Genomic DNA, 13,163 nt, shown 5'->3' on the forward strand with positions numbered 1-13,163 from the left:
TCCACCTCGAGCAATCCACCCACCTCAGCCTCCCACAGTGATCTCAAACTACTGGGGCCAAGTGATCCTCTTACTTTGGGGCCTTCCAAGTAGCTGGGAGTACAGGTACCTGCCACAACACCTGACTAGTTTTTATTTTTAGTAGAGATGGGATCTCACTCTTGCTCAGGCTGGTCTCGAACTCTCCACCTCGAGCAATCCACCCACCTCAGCCTCCCAGAGTGCTAGGTTTGCAATCCTCTTTGGGATTTTTATAGAGGAATTCAGTTATGACTATCCTTAGATATATAAAAGTTAATAGTTTTGAGAAATTCTTTTATTGAACCTGTTTTATGATTTGATAATGAAGATAAAGAACTAGAAAACTCTTATTAGAATTTTAACTAAATCCTACTTTGATTTAAATTAAATTTTTTTTTTTAGTATTATGATTTTGCCAATGGATGTGACATGTTAATTATAATATTAAACATTTGGATGAAGAATGGTTAAGATGCTTATATTAGCTTACAAAAATACCCCCTGAAAATCTAGAGAATTGGTTTAGTATCATACATACATATAAATGTTTAGTAATAAAAGAGATATATGTATATTTAAATTTATATACATTAAGCCCACCACTATGACTATTAGTCTTCTTAAAAGGATCCAAGAGAACTAACTCATTCTTCTGAAAATTGTAAACAAAAAGATTAATTTCTCTTTCCTATGTGGAATTTATTTCAGGAAAACTAAACAGTTGTTGGAGGGATTGTTTTTCCACTATAAAAGAATTCCAGCCAATGAATAAAGAAGAAATAATAGATTCAAATGTTACTATTTGCAAACCCCAAATCAAAAAATAGATCCAAGCAGTGCTTATCAATGGCTGTTAACATCACTGAATGAGAGCCAACACAGTATCACATGTCTCCCCTTGGAGATAATAATCAATCCAAAAATAGCTTTACAAAAAACTTGAACCTGTTTCAAGTCAAGCCTATAGACATAACTATAAGTTTATAGGAAACACAGGAAAGAGAGAAAGATGTTAAAAGAAACAACTATGGCTATACAAGAAAGAAAAGCAAAACAAAGCAAAGAGAAGGAAGGAAGGAAGGGAGGGAGGGAGGGGGTGGGGGGGAGAGAAAAGGAGTGGAGGGAGGGGAGAAGAGGGGAGGGAAATCCAGATATTGAAAATCCTCTAGGCCAAAAGAACATGGCTTTTTCCAATATAAATTACAAGGAACAAAAAATAAGAAGAAACATTATTAGATATCAACAAATCTCAACATGTTGATCTTATTTGGATTTTGATTCATGTAAACTATTCAAAAAATCATTTCACTGGCCAGGTGTGGTGGATCTTCATACCTGTAATCCTAGCACTCTGGGAGGCTGAAGTGGAAGGACTGCCTGAACTCAGAAATTCAAGACCAGCCCGAGCAAAGTGAGACTTCCATCTCTATTAAAAATAGAAAAATTAGCCAGGTGTGGTGGTATGCACCTGTAATCCCAGCCAAGGGGGTGGCTGAGGCAGGAAAGACTGCTTGAGCCTAGGTGTTTGAGGTTGCTGTGAGCTAAGCTGAGCCTATGGCACGCTATCTTGGGCCACAGGGTAAGACTGTCTCAAAAAATAAAAATAAAAAATAAAAATTATGACATTTATGAAACAACTAGAAATATGCACAGTGTTACCTACATATTTGGTAATATTAAAGAACTTTTGTTAAAATTTTCAAGTGTGATAAGGTTGTTATGTTTTTTGCAAATAACTACTTTTTTTTTTTTTTTGTAGAGACACAGTCTCACTCTATTGCCCTTGGTAGAGTGCCGTTGTGTCACACAGCTCACAGCAACCTCCAACTCCTAGTCTTAGGTGATTCTCTTGCTTCAGCCTCCTGAGTAGCTGGGACTACAGGCACCTGCCATGATGCCCAGCTATTTTGTTGTTGTTGTTGTTGTTGCGGTTTTGGCCAAGGCCGGGTTTGAACCCACCACCCTCGGTATATGGGACAGGCACCCTATCCACTGAGCCACAGGCACTGCCCAAGAGCTACTTTTAAATAAATACATATTAAAATATTTATGGATGTGGGGGGGGGTGCCTGTGGCTCAGTTAGTAGGGCGCCAGCCCCATATACCAAGGGTGGCAGGTTCAAACCCAGCCTCGGCCAAACTGCAGCCAAAAAAAAGAAAGAAAAGAAATATTTATGGATGAAATTATATAATGCATGGGATTTGCTTCAAAATAATAGGAGTAGGTAAGAGTACAGATGAAACAGTTTGAAACCAAATGATGATACTGATGCAAGGGAGTTGAGTGCTTTATTATTACTACTTTGTAAAATGTCTACATATCTTTTAAATATACATATAGAAAACTTTAGAGATAAAAATATCCTGAATGAGATTTGCCTCAAAATAATCCAGTTGTAGGGGAGACAGGGTAGAGTGAGTGGGCATGCAGATAAAAATAAGATCTGTGACCATGAGTTGTTGTTGATTGTTGAAGCCGAGGAGTAGATATGTGGTTTATTTTCAACCCATTTGAGTTGCTATAACAAAAATACCTAAACTAGGTAGAATATAAACAACAGAAATTTGTTCCTTGCAGCTATAGAGGCTGGGAAGTCCATGATCAAGGAGACTTGGTGTCTGGTGAGGGCCTCGTTCATAGACAAACTTCTTACTGTAACCTTACATGGCAGAAGGGGCTAGCTAGTTCTCTGCATAAGGTTACTAATCTCCAGTTTGAGGGTTCTACCCTCATGATCTTATCACCTACCAAAGGCTTTATCTCCTAATACCATCACTTTGGGGAACAAGATTTCAATATATATAACCTTTACAGGGACACAAACATTCAAATCATAGCATCTGTCTACTTTTATATATGATTGACATGTGCCACAGTAAAAAAGTATCACTTTGAGAATTGGTAGAGGTAAGCATACATTTATAATGAAATATATTTACTTAGCAAATCATAATAATTATAAGTATAGAAAGGAAAGTATAGAAAGTACGGAAAGGAAACAACACTGGTGGAGATAGTCTCTTGAGGAACCATCTCAGTGTATCATTCAGAAAACCCACCCATAAATTTCAAGGGTGTGACATAAAGTTTCAGTTTATCTGCCAGGAGAGACTAAGTTATGTTGCAGTAATAAATCATCCCCCAAACCTCAGTGGCATAAAACAACAAAATTTATTTCTTCCTCTAGAGGTGTTCCGTTCATTAGAATCTCTTGGGGACCCAGGTTGATGGAGCAGCTATAATATCAAGTCTTGAAAATTGCTACACCAGAGGGAGATTAGGCTCTGGAGGGTCTCACATTGGTGAGTAAGAATCCAGTCTAGGCCAGGCCCAGTGGCTCACATCAATGATCTCAGCACTTTGGTAGGCAGACGCAGGAAGATGTCTTGAGCCTAAGAGTTTGAGCCTGCAATGAGCTATGACAGTGGCACTGCACTCCAGCCTGGGTGACAGAAAGACTTCATCTCTAAAAGGAAAGGAAGGAGAGGGGAAGTGAGGCAAGTAAAGGAAAGGAAAAGAAAAAAATCCTTGTCTAGGGGAAGAAGGAAGGGGGACAGAGAAGGAGGGAGGGGATTGGTATACTCCCACCTAATGGGCACAATGTAAGGGTATATGGGACACCTCCTAAGTGAGGGGACCTAACAAATGCAAACAGTGTAAGCTAATTGTTTGTACCCTCCTATTACTCTGAAAGAAAAAAAAAAAAGAATCCCAGTCTAGAAATGCCACATGTCATTTCCACTCACAATTCATTTGCCTGAATCAGCCATATGACCCTATTCAACCACAAGGGAACCAGGAAGTATATTCCCAGAAGAAAGGAGAACCAAAAATATTTGGCAAACAATTCTAATGACTTCCTCAGTAAGACAGTCTGTGTCATGATGTTGAAGACGTTTAATACTTAAGCCTTGAGAATAACTGTACCTTGTTGCCACACTCTTTTCCACTCTTTTGGGTTGTTTGTGCTTTGTGACTCACAGTCATGCAAAATATTGTACATAGACAATGCACAATGAATATAAGGTAATGGCTGACTTAATTATAAATTCAGCAATACCTTTTAAAAAGAAAGTGCTCTTGGGAGGCTGAGGTGGGTGGAATGCTTGAGCTCAGGAGTTCGAGACCTGCCTGACCAAGGGAGAGACCCCATCTTTACTAAAAAGAGAAAAAGTAGCTGAGTGTAGTGGTTCATGCTGTAATATGCCAGCTACTTGGGAGGCTGAGGCAAGAGGATTATTCAAGCAAAAGAGTTTGAAGTTGCTGTGAGCTATGATGATGCCACAGCACTCTAACCAGGGTCACAGAGTTGAGACTCTGTCTCAGAATGAATGAATGAATGAATGAATAAAAGTATTCTATTATTTTTATTTTTTATTTTTTTTGGAGACAGAGTCTCATTTTGTTGCCCTTAGTACAGTGCTGTAGCGTCATAGCTGACAGCAACCTCCAGCTCTTGAGCTTAGGTGATTCTCTTGCCTCAGCCTCCCATGTAGCTAGAACCACAGGTGCCCAGCTATTTTTTTGTTGTAATTTGGCCAGGGCTGGGTTTGAACCCACCACCCTCTTGGTGTATGGGGCTGGTGCCCTACTCACTGAGCCACAGGTGCTACCTGAAAGTATTCTATTATTAAAGCATTATGTTCTCAGATAGAAAGGGGGATCATTTATGATTTACCACCCAAAGATAATCACACTTAATGTTTTAGTGGATTTCTTTTCACTCTTTTCTATGCATTTTTACAAAATTAGCTCTCATAGTCATCAAGACTATAACATTTTATTATTAGTGATTGTTCATTTGTGCTGCTATGGCAACATACCTCAGACTGAGTAATTTATAAAGAATAGAAATTTTGTCATAATTCTGGAGGCTGGGAAGTCTACGACCAAGGTGCCAGCAGGTTTCATGTCTGATGAAGGCCTGTTCATCAGACACACACACACACACACACACACACACATTTTAAGACAGAGTCTCACTTTGTCACCCTCGGTAGAGTACCCTGGCATTATAGCTTGCAGCAACTTCAAACTCTTGGACTCAAGTGATTTTCTTGCCTCAGCCTCCCAAGTAGCTGGGACTACAGGTGCCTACCACAATGCCCTGCTATTTTTAGAGATGAGGAGATGAGGTCTCGCTCTGGTTCAGGCTGGTCTTGAACCTGTGAACTCAAGGCAATCCACCTGCCTAAGCCTCCCAAGTGCAGGGATTACAAGCGTGAGCCACTGCACCTGATGGCTGTTCCTTATAGATGGTACTGCCTTGGTGTCTTTGTATGACAGAAGGTGAACAGAGCAAACCCAAGTCCTTTTATTAGGGCCCTAATACCATTCCATGAGGGTTATATCTCATGACTTAATCATCTCCTAAAGGCCTCACATCTTAATAGTATCATACTGGCCATTAAATTCCAACACATTAGTTTTGGGGGACATACACAGTAACAGTGATATTGCTTCAAACTGCTGACCTTTTTTTTTTTTTTTCTTGAGACAGCGCCTCAAGCTGTCCCTTTGGGTAGAGTACTGTAGCATAATAGCTCACAGCAACCTCCAACTCCTGGGCTCAAGCGAGTCTCCTGCCTCAGCCTCCCAAGTAGCTGGGACCACAGGCGCCCGCCACAGTGCCCGGCTATTTTTTGGTTGCAGCCATCATTGTTGTTTGGTGGGCCCAGGCTGGATTCAAACCCGCCACCTTAGGTGGTACCTAAGCCACCTAAGCTCAAGTGGCTGGTACCTTAGCCACTTGAGCACAGGCACCGAGCCCAAACTGCTGACCTTAATGGAAGCAGACCAGTAGATAATTTTTAACTAGAGGCACATCTTCTTAAAAAAAAGGCCTCAGCCCTCTTCCAGGTGATATGAACTTTTTTACATGGTTACATAGCACTTAAATACTAATGGTTAGTAACAGTTTTAGGTCACATTTGGTATTTGGGGACAATGAATCACTAATTCTAAACTTAGCCAAGAACAAGAAAGAAATGGTCTCAAACTCCTGACCTCAAGGGATCCTCCCACCTCAACCTCCCAGAGTGCTAGGATTATAAGCTTGAGTCACCGCCCAAGGCCTAAACAAGGAAAAAAAAAAAAAATGGAACTTTGTAACACTGTAGTTGCGTTTCATTTTCTTCTGGTATTTTCTCCACCCAAGTTTACTTATAAGTAAAAGGAAAGTTTTGGAAGTTCAGGGTACTGTGGAATTTAAGCCTCTTGAAATCATTAAGATTATAGTTTCCCTTCAAAATAATAAAAGCTGTTGATGTTTCAAGTAATGACCAGTTAGTCTAGGGAATAAACTGGCCAAATAAGTTACATTTGGGTTGATTTCCTCAAATGCAGAAACAATTTAGTTATAAACTGAGGTCATTACAGGTCAAAGCTGATACATGGAATTTTTCAGCAATTATGATCTAAATTTGGCCAGCAATTCTTTTTCATTAATATTTTTTTGCTACTGCATTTGATATGCAAATTTCATTTTCATTTCAATCAACAAAAGAAATCACAGAAAATTTAGTTGTTGAAGAATCTATACAAAGACCTTATAACTGTATCTTCTATCAATTTCTCAAATATTTATGCCAGTAAATAAAATAATAACACAGTGGATTGTGAACTTCTTCAAGATGAAACCATGAATTACTTGCCTTTGTCCTTCTTCCAACTCCTAGCATAATGCACTGCACAGAGGAAATGCCCATGAACAAAAAAAATGTGATACAAAGTATAATTTCATTTGTGTGTGAAAGGCATTTAAGTCTGTATAGTTTGTTTACTTTTCTCATTATTCAGCCTTGAAGTCACAAACTAACACAGCTATATTTCTTGAATCTAATGTGTCACAAAATACTATGAATGCACAAACTAACATAACTATGTGTTGAAAAATAGCAATAAGCCTGAACTAACACACTTATAGTTCTTGAATCTAATATGTTAACAAAAATAACATAATTGGGCAGAGCCTGTGGCTCAAGGAGTATGGTGCTGGCCCCATATATAGTAGGTGGCAGGTTCAAACTGGGCCCTGGCCAAAAAAATCCTGCAAAAATAACATAATCTAATCTTAGTAAATAATAATTGGGCTCCACACCCATAGCACAGTGGTTAAAGCACAGTTTTGAGCCCAGCCAGGGCCAGCTAAATAACAACAACTGCAACAAGAAAATAGCTGGGCATTGTGGCAGGCACCTGTAGTCCCAGCTACTTGGGAGGCTGAGGCACGAGAATTGCTTAAGCCTAAAGAGTGTGAGGTTGCTGTGAGCTGTGACACTCACAGCACTCTACCGAGGGCAACATAGTGAAACTCTGTCTATAAATAAATAAAATAACAACTGATTTTTGAAAACAATTTGAGGTGCATGCCTTACCAAACATCTCTTCTGTTTATTGAGTATATTTGTAGAGACGGGATAGACCAGGTTAATTGAACAAACTTTCATTGAATAGAATGGTTAAGGAAATCACATTAATATAACACAACTTAACTCTAAAAATTCATGCAATTTTATCTCTTTCTTTGCTAAGTCAAAGACTCTTCAGGATCTTGAGATGAATGCATGATTAATAGTAAAAACAATGTGATTATGTTCCATAGACATATATTTGTTGAAACGAACATCAGTTATTTCTTTTTTTAACTATTGATGTAGAAAGTTTGTAAGATTTATCAACAAATAAATCTTGCTATGTAATTACCTTATGATTTGTTTCTCTATCATATATATGTATTTCAAACTGTACTCTGAAAAACATTTAGTTATCTGAGCTTTTTGGTTTTATAAGTTTAAGTAAATAGAGCTATTGTGTTACACCCAAGGATCTATGGTGATTGTCTTTTGGGTACTAGAGTTACAACTTTCCTCAAGGAATTGAAAAGCAGCTCTCCCAAGAACCAATGCTAAATTATAGCACTTGGTACAAAAAGGGAATGAGCTTTTGAGTGTTCTTGAGTTTGTTGTTATGACAAAGGCTTCCATCAGTAAGTGTTGCTCTACTTATTAACAAGGTAGTTATAACAGTAGTTATAACACTTCAGGTTTTGTTCATAGATAAGCAAAAATGTCCACATTGAAGTAATGTCTGGTTTATTTATTAGACAAGGGTTGAAAAGTGGTCAGTGGTCAATAAATGACAGCTATTTGTAAACTATTTCTTAGTAACAAGTCATGATTTTGTGTATCTGATAGAACTAAGTCACAGTCCTGAAGCATTGCTCTCTGTCACTGTATAACTGAACAAATGTCTGTGCCATAAAAATGGTCATTGTATGTCTTCTGTCTAGTTAACTGCCTTATGTACTGATTCCCTATGCAGGAATTCAAAATCTAGCCCTGAGTTTCTGAACTCACATTGTGCCTGTGGTCATCAAAGAATATGGGAACTGATCATTAGGAGCTAGAAGAAGATATTAGTTTTAAATCATTCATCAACTAAATCAAAAATTTTCAACCTTGGCAGTATTGATATTTTTAGGCTGAAAAATTCTTTGTTGTTGGGGGCTGTCCTATGCATTAGAGGACACTTAGCAGCATCCCTGGGCAGCTATCTACTAGATATTACAAGCATTCCTTCAGTTGTGAAAGCCAAAAATGTCTTCAGACATTGTCAGATGTCCTCTGGGAGGCAAAATCACCCCACTACTACCATCATTGAAAGGTACTGGATTAGTTATTAACTTAAAGCATAAATGTCCAACCTTTATTTTTCTCTAACGCATATTGGAAGAGTAAAGCCAACACCACAAATAAGCAAAAAAAGTCCTCACAAAATCGGCAAGCGCCCATGAGCCACAGGTTGGACACCCTGATCTAAAGTTTGGTTAGTTGGTTGATTCCATCTCCTGTTTTTACTACTCCAGGGATCAGAAGTTTTGTGGAATCCAAATTAAATACTCTTCTATGACTTAATTAAGAAAGGTTGCTATACTTATAAAAATCTACTAAATTAGAGCAATTTGCTTTTGTTGGCTTCAGAATTAAATTCCCATCATTAAGTATTTGTCATTAAAAGACAAACAAAGGCTGTAAATTTTGTATGGAGAAACGTATTACTTCTCCTAAAAAAAAAAAAAATATATGGGTCTTCATAAAGTGGCAATCATGTGGAGTGCCGCGTTTTTTGTTTCTGGCTTAGCAGACTAAGAAATTCAGTTTTTAAATATATTAGAAAGTAATGTGCTCCAGGAAACTGATACGCATTAGTCAAATTCATAGCACACTGACATAACATAATCGATAAATTTACAAAAATAAATATAACCGGCTCGGCGCCTGTGGCTCAAGCGGCTAAGGCGCCAGCCATATACACCTAAGGTGGTGGGTTCGAATCCAGCCTGGGCCCGCCAAACAACAATGAGGGCTGCAACCAAAAAATAGCCGGGCGTTGTGGCGGGCGCCTGTGGTCCCAGCTACTTGGGAGGCTGAGGCAGGAGACTTGCTGGAGCCCAGGAGTTGGAGGTTGTTGTGAGCTGTGATGCCATAACACTCTACCCAGGGTGACAGCTTGAGGCTCTGCCTCAAAAAAAAAAGAATTTTTTTCCAGAATAAAAAGGTAATATAATATGTGCATTGCAGAAAATTTAGAATGCCCAGGGTAACAACATCTATATTCCAATCAAATAAACATGATCGCTATTGTCATTTTAATATACTTTCTTCACTTTTACACATATTGTATAAGCACAGCTAACTTTATACTACATAAGCAAAGTTAAATATTTAAAATGTTTTTTCATGAGGTAACATTCTGAAGTTATTAAAAATTCTTAGCAAATATAATTTTAATAGTTTTAATTATACATGTGCAATAACCTTATCTATTCTCTTAATACTGGGTTTTCGATTTTTGTCAATTTAAGAAATATAAATATTGCCACAGCAAGTATCTTTCCATATAAATCTTTGTCTTCTGGAATAGCTCTGAATAATTTCTTTCTTTCTTTTTTTTTTTAGACAGAGTTTCATTTTGTCACCTTGGTAGAGTACTATGGTGTCATAGCTCACATCAACCTCAAACTCCTGGGCTCAAGCAATCCTTTTGCCTCAGCCTCCCCAGTAGCTGGGACTGTAGGTGACTGCCACAACATCCAGGTATTTTTAGGGACAGGGATCTCACTCTAGCTCAGGCTTGTCTGGAATTCCTGAGCTCAGGCAATCCATCTGCCTCAGCCTCCCAGAGTGCTAGGATTACAGGTGTGGGCTACTGCGCCCAGCCTCTGTATATTTTCCAAAAGGAAAAATTTTGAGCTAGATCATGTGAACATTTATAAAGTTCTTGATATGATTTGACAAATAATTTTTCAAAATCTTTATCCTTATTTATATCCCCACCAGTATATGAGTGTCCACTTCACTCTCCTGTCACAGGTGGAGTTTATTCACATTTTAAACAAATTGGCCAGTTAGACCCATGGGAAATAATATGCTCTGTCTTTGTGTTATTGAGTTTAAACACTACTAAAATGTGTAGTAGGGTAGTAGGTATTTAATTTCATATTATGTGAATTGACCATTTGTGTATATATTTTTTCCATTTATCTATTTGTTTTACCTTTCTATTTCTATTCTCTTTGTCCTCACACTCATATAAATACAAGTTCTGACAATTAAGTTCACAAAGTCATCTTAGAAAAAGTACTACATACCTCATTGCTGAATATCACTATGGTCACCTTCTAAGTACTCACCTTGGGAAGCTATGCACCAATGCCAGCACCTAGTCCATCCTTTAGAGCAATTTTGGAAACTTTTTTTCTGGAACGGCCATTCAGAGCTATCATCATATTACCCTTGATGTTTTGAATGTCATTAAAATGTCTTCCTTTCAATAATTTCCCTTCTCTCCCATGGGACCATTTTTGCACACCTCTTTCTCATGCCAAGATTTTCAGTTGAAATTTTTCTGTTTCTCTATCAATGTTTACTTGGTTAGTTATGCTTGTCAGTCAGCTGATGATTTTGATGCACAATTTGAGAATTTTGCAAATATTTTCACCAGTTCTGCTAATTACTAGCCACCTTAACCCCTCTTCATCAGCGATGCTTTCTCTCTCCTCAAAGAAACCTTTACTTTGCTTGTACTCTGCCTTTTTCTTCCTGGTACTATCACCATAAACTTGGACTAACTTTCCTAATTTTGCTCCCACTCTTGCCAAGTTTAACGAGAAATTTAATGTTTGTTCCTTGTTCTAGTTCAAGCTCTGACATTCTCACAAGGCTAAACAAAAACATGCAACAATAATAAACACCATTCAGCAAGACACTGATACATGGTAACATGAACACAGCTGTGAGACCCTAACATAGCATTGTTATGAAACCTTACTGAGTTGTTTATAGTATGGTAAGCGCTGGTGGCAAGCTCGAGAACTTAATTCTCAGACCTTTCCTTCTGTCTCCAATATGCGTTCATATACATGAGCCTGTTACTGAACTGTGGTTCCACAGGGCAGTGGCCGAACTTTCTTTTATCTGTGAACATCGCCTAACACACAGTAGGAAAAATGCATCATGTATCTTGTAGAATTATTCTGAGAATTAAAGGAGATAATGTAGGCAAAGAATCTCACGCATTGTCTCACATGGAGCACATTCTCAATAAATTACAAAAGTTTCCCCATTGAACTAAAACTACACAGTTCCACTGGAGTTTAGGAAAACCTAGATCAGAGATTAAATATCTCTGAAAGATCAGGAACTATAGTTGTAAATTGCAGATTTAGGATGAGATCCCTGTTTCTGAAATCACATGTGACTAGAATGCTCTTCAGACAGTATAATGCTTGCAAGTTTTGAAAGATCAGTATGAACTTTGAGGTGTTAGAATCTTTTGGGAACTGATTTTTTTCCCCAGTCCGTAATGAAAGCCAGATCCCACACGGGTCTCTTCTTCCTTCATTAAAATCTATATGAAACTTGTAGTAAAAGCAGCAAAGCTCCACGAGCACAAATGTACATCACGTGAGTGACACGTTATTCTTCCATTTAGAAGTTAGCTTTTGTTTTTAGACCGGGGAGGCAGCTGTTCCAGAGGCCAGTGTTAGAAACGCAGAACTCAATCTAGGAAGGGACGGGTCGCAGCGGACAGCCAGTGGGCTGGAGGGGCTGGAGCTCAGGATTGCGCTGGGAGCTTTTTATCGCTGCCGGGTAGGGGAAAGGGTATGGTTAGTCCTGCAAAACCAGTCTGAAGCGCAAAAGTTGGGTTTTCAGGCGGCCAGCGGCGCGGAGAGCAGGCCGGGACCGGGCTCGCGCAGCTCAGACCCGAGCGCCGCGCGCGCCGGGCGGCCGGGACGGCGGGGGGCGGGGAAGCCGAGTCTAGGTCAGCGAAGGGCAGAGGAAGCCAGACACTGACGCCAGTCGCCAAGCGAGCCGAGCGTCTAGTGGGAAAACGAGTTCCGACCTCGCGCGAAACTTTCTGTCTTTCCCGGCACCCCAGAACCTTCTCGGGCACTTCCGGTAAGTAGCCGGCGAGCCCATTCGGACGCTGCATCGAGCGGCGAAAGCGCTCCGGGACCAGAGGAGGCCGCGGTCGCGCAGGAGGGGGCGGGGAGTTGTGAGCTAAAGGGAAGCCGCTTCTGCGCCTGCGCAGTCGGCTCGGCCCGCGAGGCGGAGGGCGGGGAAACCAACCCTGAGCCGGCGTCTCGCATTCCCGCGGCTCCCGCCCGGGGTCGCTCTTCACTCCTGTGACCCGCGCCGCGTCGGTCATCAGAGAGCCCCTCAGGGGTGTGGGGAGGTAAGAGCCCCCCTTGACAGGCAGTCTTGGCCTCTCCTCACCCCTGCTGCCCACACCGAGGGGGCGGGGTGGCCGCAGGATCCGCCAGGTCTGGCCCTCCTCTTTCCCTGGGGGCCGCGCCGGGGTCCCCTGCTCGTTCTTTTCCGGAGTCCCGGTAGCTGGGCGGGGAATCCTGTCCCTCAAGCCTCTTATCCTGTCCTGGAGGACCGGACGGAACTGGAAGGGCAATCTCGGCGGCTGTTCGCCCGGTCCCACCCACCCGGGCCGCCGGAGTGGCCGGCGCAGCTCGGGGAGCGACCCCGGGGCCGCGGCGTCGCGGGTCTCGCCTGGGCAGGGGCTGCGGCTGCTGAAGGGGACCGGAGTCCCCGGAGCGACAGCCCCTGCGCGGAAAGGACTCGGTCCC

At 40.8% G+C, this 13,163-nt stretch overlaps 1 protein-coding gene across 4 annotated transcripts in view; it reads left to right on the forward strand.

Annotated features, from left to right (window-relative positions):
- Positions 1-12,045: 12,045 nt before the first annotated feature.
- The window catches only part of ZFYVE16 (zinc finger FYVE-type containing 16), a 48,779-nt gene continuing 47,661 nt past the window's right edge, over positions 12,046-13,163 (forward strand). For 3 of the 4 annotated variants that reach the window (XM_023510933.1, XM_023510935.1, XM_023510936.1), the window contains exon 1: positions 12,658-12,760. The gene's annotated coding sequence lies outside the window, so the exon portion shown is untranslated. Of the gene's footprint in view, positions 12,484-12,657; positions 12,761-13,163 lie in introns of those variants that run through there. The other variant, XM_023510934.1, reaches the window with a different exon arrangement.

The sequence above is a fragment of the Otolemur garnettii genome, unplaced genomic scaffold (assembly GCF_000181295.1).
Source record: "Otolemur garnettii isolate 467f Iridium unplaced genomic scaffold, OtoGar3 scaffold00017, whole genome shotgun sequence".
Lineage (NCBI taxonomy): Eukaryota > Metazoa > Chordata > Mammalia > Primates > Galagidae > Otolemur > Otolemur garnettii.